We start from the raw sequence: 10458 nt of genomic DNA on the forward strand, positions 1-10458 counted from the left end.
CCTTGGTCCATCCCATATATGCTGTTTGGTTGGTGGCTCAGTCTCTGAGGGCTCTCAGGGGTCCAGGTTAACTCTGTTGGTCTTCCTGTGGAGTTCCTATCTTATTCAAGGCCTTCAATCCTTCCCCTAATTCTTCCTTAAGCTCTGTCCAATGTTTGGCTGTGGGTCTCTGCCTCTGTTTCAGTCAGCTGCTGGATAGAGGCTATCAGAGGACAGTTGTTCTAGGCCCCTGTCTGCAAGCTTAACAGAGTATCATTAATACTGTCAGGAATTGGTGCTTGCCCATGAGATGCCAAGTTGGGCTGGTTATTAATTGGCCATTCCCTCAGTCTCTAAATCCATCTTTGTTTCTGCATTTTTTTAACCAGGACAAATTTTTGGTTGAAAGTTTTATGGGTGAGTTGATGCCCTTATCCCTCCACTGGGAGACTGGCCTGACTACAGGAGGTGGCCTCTTCAGGTTCCATATTCCCACTGTTATGCATCTCTCAGCTAAGATCACCTGCACTGACTCCTAGGAGCCTCCCTCATACCAGCTCTCTGGCACTTGCTAGAGAGTTCCCTCCCTTCCCCACACCCACAGATTTCCATTCATTTTTCTGGCCCTCTGGTCCTCTTGCCTATCTCTTCCTACACCTAATCCTAGATCCCGATTCCCCCATTCCCCTCCCCATGTACTTCACCCCCAGTTTCCTCCCTCTATCTGCTTCCAATGACTATTTTATTCACCCTTCTATGTGAAATTCAAGCATCCTCGCTTGGGTCTTCCTTTCTGTTTACCTTCTTTGAGTCCATGGGTTGTATCATGGGTAACCTGTATTTTTGTTTTTGTTTTTGTTTTTAATTTTACTTTATTTTTAATTCATTTTTTACACTCCATTCCCCACCCCCCATCTACCTTCTGACTGCTCCACATCCCACACCTCCAACCCACTCCATTTCCCATCCCACCTGACCTCTAAACTCTCTAGGGCCTCCACTCTCTTGAGGGTTAGGTGCATCATCTCTGAATGAACACAGACCCGAAAGTCCTCTACTGTATGTGTGTTGTAGGGCTTCATGTCAGCTGGTGCATGCTGTCTATTTGGTGGTCCAGTTTTTAAAAGATCTCAGGGTCCAGATTAATTAAGACTGCTGGTCCTCCTACAGGGTCACCCTTCTCTTCAGCTTCTTTTAGCCTTCCCTAACTCAACAACTGGGGTCAGCTGCTTCTGTCCTTTGGTTGTGTGCAAATATCTGCATCTAACTCTTTCAGTTGCTTGTTGGAGGGCAGTCATGATAAGTCCCTTTTTGTGAGCACTCCATAGCCTCAGTAATAGTGTCAGGCCTTGGGACCTCCCCTTGAGCTGGATCCCACTTTGGGCCTGTCACTGGACCTTCTTTTCTTCAGGCTCCTCTTCATTTCCATCCCTGTAATTCTTTCAGATAGGAAGAATTATGGTTCAGAGGTGTGACATTGGCACGGCAACCCCATCTTTCACTTGATGTCCTGTCTTCTTTGCTGGAAGTGGGTTCTATAAGTTCCCTCTCCCAGCTGTCAGGCATTTCATCTAAGGTCCTTCCCTTTGAGTCCTGGGAGTCTATCACCTCCCAGGTCTCTGGTGCATTCTGGGACATGGGGAGTGTCTCCCCAACCTCCTATTTCCTAAGGTTGCCCTCAGGGCTTCAGTCCTTTTCTCTCACCCAATACCAGATCAGGGTCACCTCTCCCCTCCCCAAACTCCCCCCTCATCCCATCCACTTTCCCTCCCAGGTACCTCCCTCCCTACCCACTTGTGATTGCTTTCTTCTCTCTCCCAAGTGAGACTGAGGCAACCTCACTTGGACACTTCAGCTTATCTTGTGTATTCTGTATTATTATTTTTTTGGTGAATATCCACTTATTAGTGAGTACATACCATGCATGTCCTTTTGGTTCTGAGTTACCTCACTCCAGATAATATTTTCTAGTTCCATCCATTTGCCTGCAAAACTCAGGATGTCCTCTTTCTTAATAGCTTAGTAGTATTCCATTGTATAAATGAACCACATTTCTCTGTATCCATTCTTCTGTCGTGGAACATCTAGTTTGTTTCTAGCTTCTAGCTATCAAAAATAAAGCCGTTATGACCATAGTGAAACACGTGCCCCTATGGCATGGTGGGGCATCTTTTGGGTATCCTGAATTTTATGGCTAATATTTACTTATCAGTATTTATATATTCTTTTGGCAATTTATCCAACTTCTTTTTCTTGTGGTGTTAAGGATGCAATTCATTTGTTTAGCCTGTCTATGTACCTATATGTCCATCTATCTATCTATCTATCTATCTATCTATCTATCTATCTATCTATCTATCATCTATTTATCTATCATTTATCTATATATCCACCTATTGCCTCTCTAGTTCTCTCTATCATCTATTTATATCTATTGATCTGTTTGTATAAGTATTAATCTGTGCACCAATCTAACATCTATTTGTCCAACCATTTGTCCATCCATCCATCTTTCTATCTATCCAAAAACTCTTTCAGGAAGTTGTATATGGGAAAGACAATTGCCTTCTCTCCTTTATAAAGAAAGAGAATCATTTCTCTTTGTCCCTCACCCATGCTGTGGCTGCACACCTGCACAGGAAGCTTTCATAGGTTTAAAGTGTGTTGCTGCAGTCATACTGCCTATGGAGAAGAAGCTGTGAAGTATGTAACACACATACTGTTACTGTAAAAAATAAATAAGTATAACTATGGTCAATTCAAAACAATCAAAAAACAAATAATTAAACTTAACTATGACTTCCTTATTTATGTCCTTGATCCCTTCACTCAATTGATGGGTGATATCAAACTATCTATTTGGGAATATTATAGGCCATCTGAAAATGCCCTGTCCATCAGTATCTCCCTTCTGTTCCTACCCTCAACTCCACCCACTATGTTTACTGGAACTCAGGTAGTTGAGTCCCACAGCTTTTGTCTTACTGTTTATGATTGTTTTGGACTTTTCTAGGTAACTTTAATTTTTTATATAAATTATGGGAAGAGTTTGTCAATTTCCTCAAAATAGCATGCTGCTTTTTATTCAGATTGTGTTAAATCTGCAGAAAACATGGGGGAAAAAATGGACCACAAAATTGAGTATCTCAAATATGGTGTATCTCTCAATTTATTTGTTTTTAAATTTCTCAGCACTGCCTCAAGTCTGCATTGAATATTTATATGTTTCTGTGAAGATTGTTTGATTTGTTTCTTAGTCCGTGATTTTCATGGGCTACTGCAAATAATATATTCTCCTGTGTTATGTGATCATAGGAAGAGGTTTAATGCTTTACTATTAAGAATGACATTAGATGTGTGTATCTCCCAGATGTGTTTAAATGGATTGAAAAAGTTCTTCCCTATTTCTAGTTTGTTTTAAATTGCTATAATAAGTGGATATTGAACTGGACCAAATGTTTTCATTCTGTGTCTACTCAGATACACATTATTTTGCCTCGTTTGTAAATATGCATTATTAAATTTTCTATAATGTTAACTGATAAACCCTGCTTGGCCAGGGACTGTGGTTTTATTTATTTTTTTTTACAATATTTGCTAATGTTTTTATTGAGAATTTTTGTTTTCATGTTCATGAGCCACATGAAAATCTAAGTTCCTTTCTTCAGAATATCTTTGTTAAATTTTACAATTATGTTTATATGAAATCTGTTTCTCACTCTCTTCTTGGTTAGGAGTTTCTGTAGGTTCATTCTTTAAATCTATGCATTTATTCCTTGTGACTATTTTTATTACAAGTGTTAACTATTTAAAATTACTTAAATTATTCATTTCTTTTTCCACTTTTATACTTCTATGAGACTTGTACATTTTATTTGTTGCTGAATTAGTGACATAAAATTTGCCAAGTATTTGATTATTTTCTCTATTTTTTGTAGACATAAGTCATTTCCTGATAGTGAGAATTTGTGAGTTTTCACCCAAAAACCTTACAAAGAACTTATCAGCTATTAATCTGTCATGCATGTGAGCTATTTAACATCTTGACTTTCTCTATTTGTCTTTTTAGAGCTTTATATGAAAGGAATGATGTAATGTGTATACTTTTACTCAATGTTTCAAATACCACACTGTCTATTATCTCATTGCTAGTTTCCATGCCTATTATTCCTCCTTGCTCAGTCAGATTCTAATGGATGAGTGTGTGAAGGTGAAACATGTTAGGTTGTTTCCAGTTTGGACTCTTTTTTTTTTCTTTTTTTTTTTTGATTTTTAATATTTTTATTACATATTTTCCTCAATTACATTTCCAATGCTATCCCAAAAGTCCCCCATAGCGCCCCCCACTTCCCTACCCACCCATTCCCATTCTTTTGGCCCTAGCATTCCCCTATATTGGGGCATATAAAGTTTGCAAGTCCAATGGGCCTCTCTTTCCATTGATGGCCGACTAGGCCATCTTTCGATACATATGCAGCTAGAGACAAGAGCTCCGGGGTTCTGGTTAGTACATCATGTTGTTCNAACAATAGGGTTGCAGATCCCTTTAGCTCCTTGGGTACTTTCTCTAGCTTCTCCATTGGGAGCCCTGTGATACATCCAATAGCTGACTGTGAACCAGTTTGGACTCTTAAGGATATAGCCACTGATATAGCCACTGGCAAGATATCGTTTGCCGCTTGTTTTAACCACCTTTTATCTGCATCGGGAGGATCTGTTCAATCTTCAATTGCTTAATGTCTCCTAATCCTTGAATTGTTAAGAGTTCTTAATGTGCCCTAGATGTTATTCTTGTTTCATAAAATGTACTAGAAAAAGATTGACATTTGCCTTTTAATTTTAGTAAAAATAATTTCAAGAATATTGAAATTTTTACTGAATTCCAATTATTGAAATTTTCATTAAAAGTTCACATTTTAGTTTTATATATGAAATATATGCTAACCATGGGATCATGAATATCATGATGGTTTCTCTTTATTTTTCTAGAAGATTGATATTTTGAGTTTTCACATTGAATTAGTGAGCTATTTAGATTCCTTGTTGCACAGCATAGTAGACATGACTGAAGATCATTTGTGTTTGGCTGTTCAATCATCTGGGAACCATGTTCGGGGAGATTATCTTTTTCCCATTGTTTTGGCAGCTTTGTTGAAAACTAGCTGATTGCATGTGCATGTGTATATTTACTTAATTGCTTATTCCACCAATGAATGTTTGTGCCAAACCAAATTCAATTATTCTAGCTTTCATTAACGTTAAAATTAAGTTTTTCTAAATTATTTTAAAAGCTATTTTGGTCCTTTTAAAAGTTACTCTGTTAATTTAGATGTATACCATTTCCATACGATTTAGACACTCTTTTTATTTGTTTTCATTTCTAAAGGAAATGCATGCTACCAATTTTATTAGGATTGCACTGAAATCCTAATCCTTGGAAACGTACCTGGGGGGCATTGAATTCCTCGATATGCTGACCCTTGTGATCAGTGAAGGTGCAGTATTTTATTCAGTATTTATTTTATTTTATTTTATCAATAAAGTATTTATTTTATTTACTTGATTTAAATAAATCAAGTATTTATTTTATTTTATCAATTTATTCAGTAAGTATTGCTGGAGAAATCTTACAACTGAAATGGATAGTTATTCACAGAGATAACTAGTAGAGCTATATGGAGACATACTTCTGCTAGTATCAGATATCCTTCTCCTCCTGACATATGCCTGATTTCCAATCTTCTTTTGTTCTAATTAGATATTTTCTTTATTTACATTTCAAATGTTGTCCCCTTTCCCCCTCCCCAAACCCCCATCTCCTCACCTTTCCCCTCACCAACCCACCCACTCCTGCTTCCTGGTCCTGGCATCTCCCTACACAGGGGCATTGAGCCTTCACAGGACTAAGGGCCTTTCCTCCCAATGATGACTGACAAGACCATCCTTTGCTACATATGCAGTTAGAGCCATAGGTCCCTTCATGTGTACTCTTTAGTTGGTGATTTAGTCCCTGGGAGCTCTGGGGTTACTGGTTAGTTCATGCTGTTGTTCTTCCTGTGGGGCTGCAAACCTCTTCAGCTCCTTGGGTCCTTTCTCTAGCTCCTTCATTGGGGACACTGTGCTACGTCCAATGGTTGGCTGAAAGCATCCACCTCTTTATTTGTCAAGCACTGGCAAAGCCTCTCAAGAGACAGCTATATCAGGCTCCTGTCAGCAAGCATTTGTTGGCATTCACAATAGTGTCTGAGTTTGGTGACTGTATATGGGATGTATCCCCAGGTGGGACAGTCTTTGGGTGGCATTTTCTTCAGTCTCTGCTCCACACTTTGTCTCTGTATCTCCTCCCATGGAAAATTTGTCCCCCCTTCTAAGAAGGACCAAAGTATCCACACATTGGTCTTCCTTCTTGAGCTTCACATGGCCTATGAATTGTATCTTGGGTATTCTGAGCTTCTGGGCTAATATCAACTTATCAGTGAGTGCATACCATGTATGTTCTTTTGTGATTGTGTTACCTCACCCAGGATGACATTTTCTAGTTCCAATCATTTTCCTAAGAATTTCATAAATTCATTGTTTTTAATACCTGAGTAGTACTCCATTGTGTAAACAGCCACAAATAATATAAAATACCTTGGTATGATTCTAACTAAGCAAGTGAAAAATCTGTATGACAAGAACTTCAAGTCTCTGAAGAAAGAAATCAAAGATCTCAAAAGATGAAAAGATCTCCCATGCTCATGGGTTGGCAGAATTAATATAGTAAAAATGACCTTCTTACTGAAAGCAATCTACAGATTCAATGCAATCCCCATCAAAATTCCAACTCAATTCTTCATAGAGTTAGAGCAATTTTCAAATTAATCTGGAATAACAAAAAACCCAGTGTAGTGAAAACTATCCTCAACAATAAAAGAACGTCTGGTCTAATCACTATCCCTGACCTCAAGCTGTACTACAGAGCAATTCTGTCAAAAACTGCATGATATTGGTACAGCGACAGGCAGGTAGATCAATGGAATAGAAATGAAGACCCAGAAATGAACCCACACACCTATGGTCACTTGATCTTTGACAAATGAGCAAAAACTATCCAGTGGAAAAAAGATAGCATTTTCAACAAATGGTACTGGTTCAACTGCTGGTTAGCATGTAGAAGAATGCAAATTGATCCATTCTTATCTCCTTGTACAAAACTCAAGTCCAAATGGATCAAGGACATCCACATAAAACCAGATACACTGAAACTAAAAGAAAAGAAAGTGGGGAAGAACCTAGAACACATGGGCACAGGGGAAAAGCTCCTGAACAGAACACCAATGGCTTGTGCTGTAAGATCAAGAATTGACAAATGGAACCTCATAAAATTGCAAAGTTTCTGTAAGGCAAAGGACACTGTCAATAGGACAAAATGGTAACCAACAGATTGGGAAAAGACCTTTACCAACCCTACATCTGAAAGAGGGCTAATTTCAATGGTGGCACACGCCTTTAATCCCAGCACTTGGGAGACAGAGGCAGGAGGATTTCTGAGTTTGACGCCAGCCTGGTCTACAGAGTGAGTTCCAGGACAGCCAAGGCTACACAGAGAAACCCCTGTATCAAAAAACAAAAACAAAAACAACAACAAAAAAGAACTCATTAAGTTAGATTCTAGAGAACCAAATAGCCCTATTAAAAATGGGGTACACAGCTGATTTACAATTTTATTTTATTTTATTTTGACTTTTTTTTTCCAGAGCTTAGGACCAAACCCAGGGCCTTGTGCTTGCTAGGCAAGCGCTCTACCACTGAGCTAAATCCCCAACCCATGACTTTTTTTATTAGATATTTTCTTCATTTACATTTCAAATGTTATCCCAAAGGTCGCCTCTACCCTCCCCCCGCCCTGCTCCCCTACCCATCCACTCCCACTTCTTGGCTCTGGTATTCCCCTTTACTGGGGCATATAAACTTTGCAAGACCAAGGGGCCTCTCTTCCCACTGATGGCTGACTTGGCCATCTTCTGCTACATATGCAGCTAGAGACACGAGCTCTGGGGGTACTGGTTAGTTCATATTGTTGTTCCACCTATAGGGTTGAAGACCCCTTCAGCTCCTTGGATGCTTTCTTTAGCTCCTCCACTGGGAGCCCTGTGTTACAATTTTAAAGATATAGTCCATGTGGAATTTCTGTTCAGTGCTTTTATACTACCATCATCATTTTCACTTTCTTTTTGGTTGTGTATTTTTAAATGATTTGACAAATTGAAATGGTGTGGCATAAAAAACAAACAAACAAACAAACATAGACCAAAGAAACACAGTCAAGAGTCAAAATTAAAACCATGTGCTCTAGTCAAACTGAGCTGAATACCTAAATGTATTTAAGATTCAGAACCAAATAGACATGTACATGCACGCGTAAACATACACACACACACACACACACACACACACATACACAAGTGCGTGCGTGCACACAGAAAATACTTTAAGATGATCAGCAGTAATTCTGGGAGTAAGAAACCAAAAGTGGGGGTAAGGCCTGGAGAGATGGCTCAGCAGCCAAGAGTATTTGTTCTTACAGAGGACCATAGAGTGGTTTCTAGCACTCACACAATCACATGTACCTCCAGTTGTAGGGGACCTGACATCATCTTCTGGCCTATCCAGGCATCTACACATAAACAGCATGCACTCACAGAGACATACAAACTACATTTAAATAAAAAATCAAATATATCACTTTCCTACTGTTGAATATCAATATGGAGAAAAAGACATCAACATAACAGAGACAAGTATATTCCTGCATTAATCCATTAAGTAGATACAACTAAAGTATGGAACCAACCTGATGTCTACAGATGATCAAATGAGGAAAACCATGAACACAGTATGTAATAGTATTCATGCATCAAAGTATGTAATCTTGTTATTTATGGGGGATATTATATAGCATGAAGTAAGTCGGATATACAAAGAAACTACTACATCCTCTCTCTCATTACTGGGTGCTTAAAAAGTGAACTGAACGTATAGAGAAGATCAATAGAAATGGGGAAGGATTGCAAAGAGTGGAAACAGGGAGAAATCAAATAGCAGGTAACCAGACATGGCCAGATAGAAGTAATAAATATAGTGTGTTATGGCATTTAACTTACTATGTTTTTGAAACTAAAAGAATAAAGTTTCAGGGAATCAAATTTCAAGGAATGATAAGGGCGGAGAAACATCAATTACCCTGACTTGGTTAGTGTATATCATATGTTCATCTTAAAGTAGCACCTGGCATCTCAGACACATGCACACTTATGCATTAGTGAAATGGGTCTTTAAAAATTAAAAGAGGCCTGGGTTAAGGTGGTTCAAAAAGTGCTTGCCCCTGAGACTGATGTCCTGAATTCTATCTCTGGGATCCACATGATTGAAGGAGAGAACTGACTAAAGAAAGTTGAACACTGATCCCCACACATGTACAGTGGTACATCTCTCCAACAATAAAAAAGATAAATGCTAAAAAAGAATTAGGTTTAAAGGAATTAAAACACTAAATACATGGTTAGAATATTATTTTTTCATATATTTTATGCCTATTCCAAAGAACTAAATTGAAACTCATAAATATTCAAAATTGAAATTAGTAATTTGTCATGTGACCAAGAAATTTATTAATAGCATGAAAGATGGTACTAGACTCTTCCTGGAGTTCAACATATAATGCAAACCCAAGCAGCTGACTATGTCCTGAGAGAGATACATGTATGCATCAGTTCACATCCAATAGAGTTATGCAATTTAAATGTCTTTAATATGCATCACTTAAATCCCCTCTTTCCCTTTCATAGCAATTTCATTTTCAAAGTTTTGTAGTCCAATTTTTTCTTTTAATCTTGTTTTTCTTTCTTCATATGCAAGCTTATCTCAAACGGGAGAGCTATTACAGAGCAGGCAGGTAGTTCACTAATTGAAACACTTATGGTGCACACTGGGAAACTGTAGAGGCCTTTAAGAAGCAGGGAAGCTTTAATGGGTTCTTGTGTGTTCACGGTGTAAACCTAATTCAGGGCTCTCTTGGCAATGCCGGAGGACGTTGCTAATTTACGGCTGTGATGAGCAATAAAGTAATAATGATAATCGAAAGGTATGATATTCCTCGTTTAGGGGCATTTATGGTTATGTATTAAAACTGTAAATACTTCAAAAGGCTGCAAGGCTGATCTATAGAAAATGAAAGATAAGATCTCACTGCTTTCTAAAAGTGCTTTTCTAACAGAAATCTGAGCTTGACTTTATGGTTTATAAATATAAACAAAGAAAAGTGGAATGTTCAATGTCTACCCTTCTAAAAGGGTCACTTAAGAACTACAAGTGCGCCGGGCGTGGTGGCGCACGCCTTTAGTCCCAGCACTCGGGAGGCAGAGGCAGGCGGATTTCTGAGTTCGAGGCCAGCCTGGTCTACAAAGTGAGTTCCAGGACAGCCAGGGCTACACAGAG

This window comes from Mus caroli, chromosome 1 (genome assembly GCF_900094665.2).
Source record: "Mus caroli chromosome 1, CAROLI_EIJ_v1.1, whole genome shotgun sequence".
Lineage (NCBI taxonomy): Eukaryota > Metazoa > Chordata > Mammalia > Rodentia > Muridae > Mus > Mus caroli.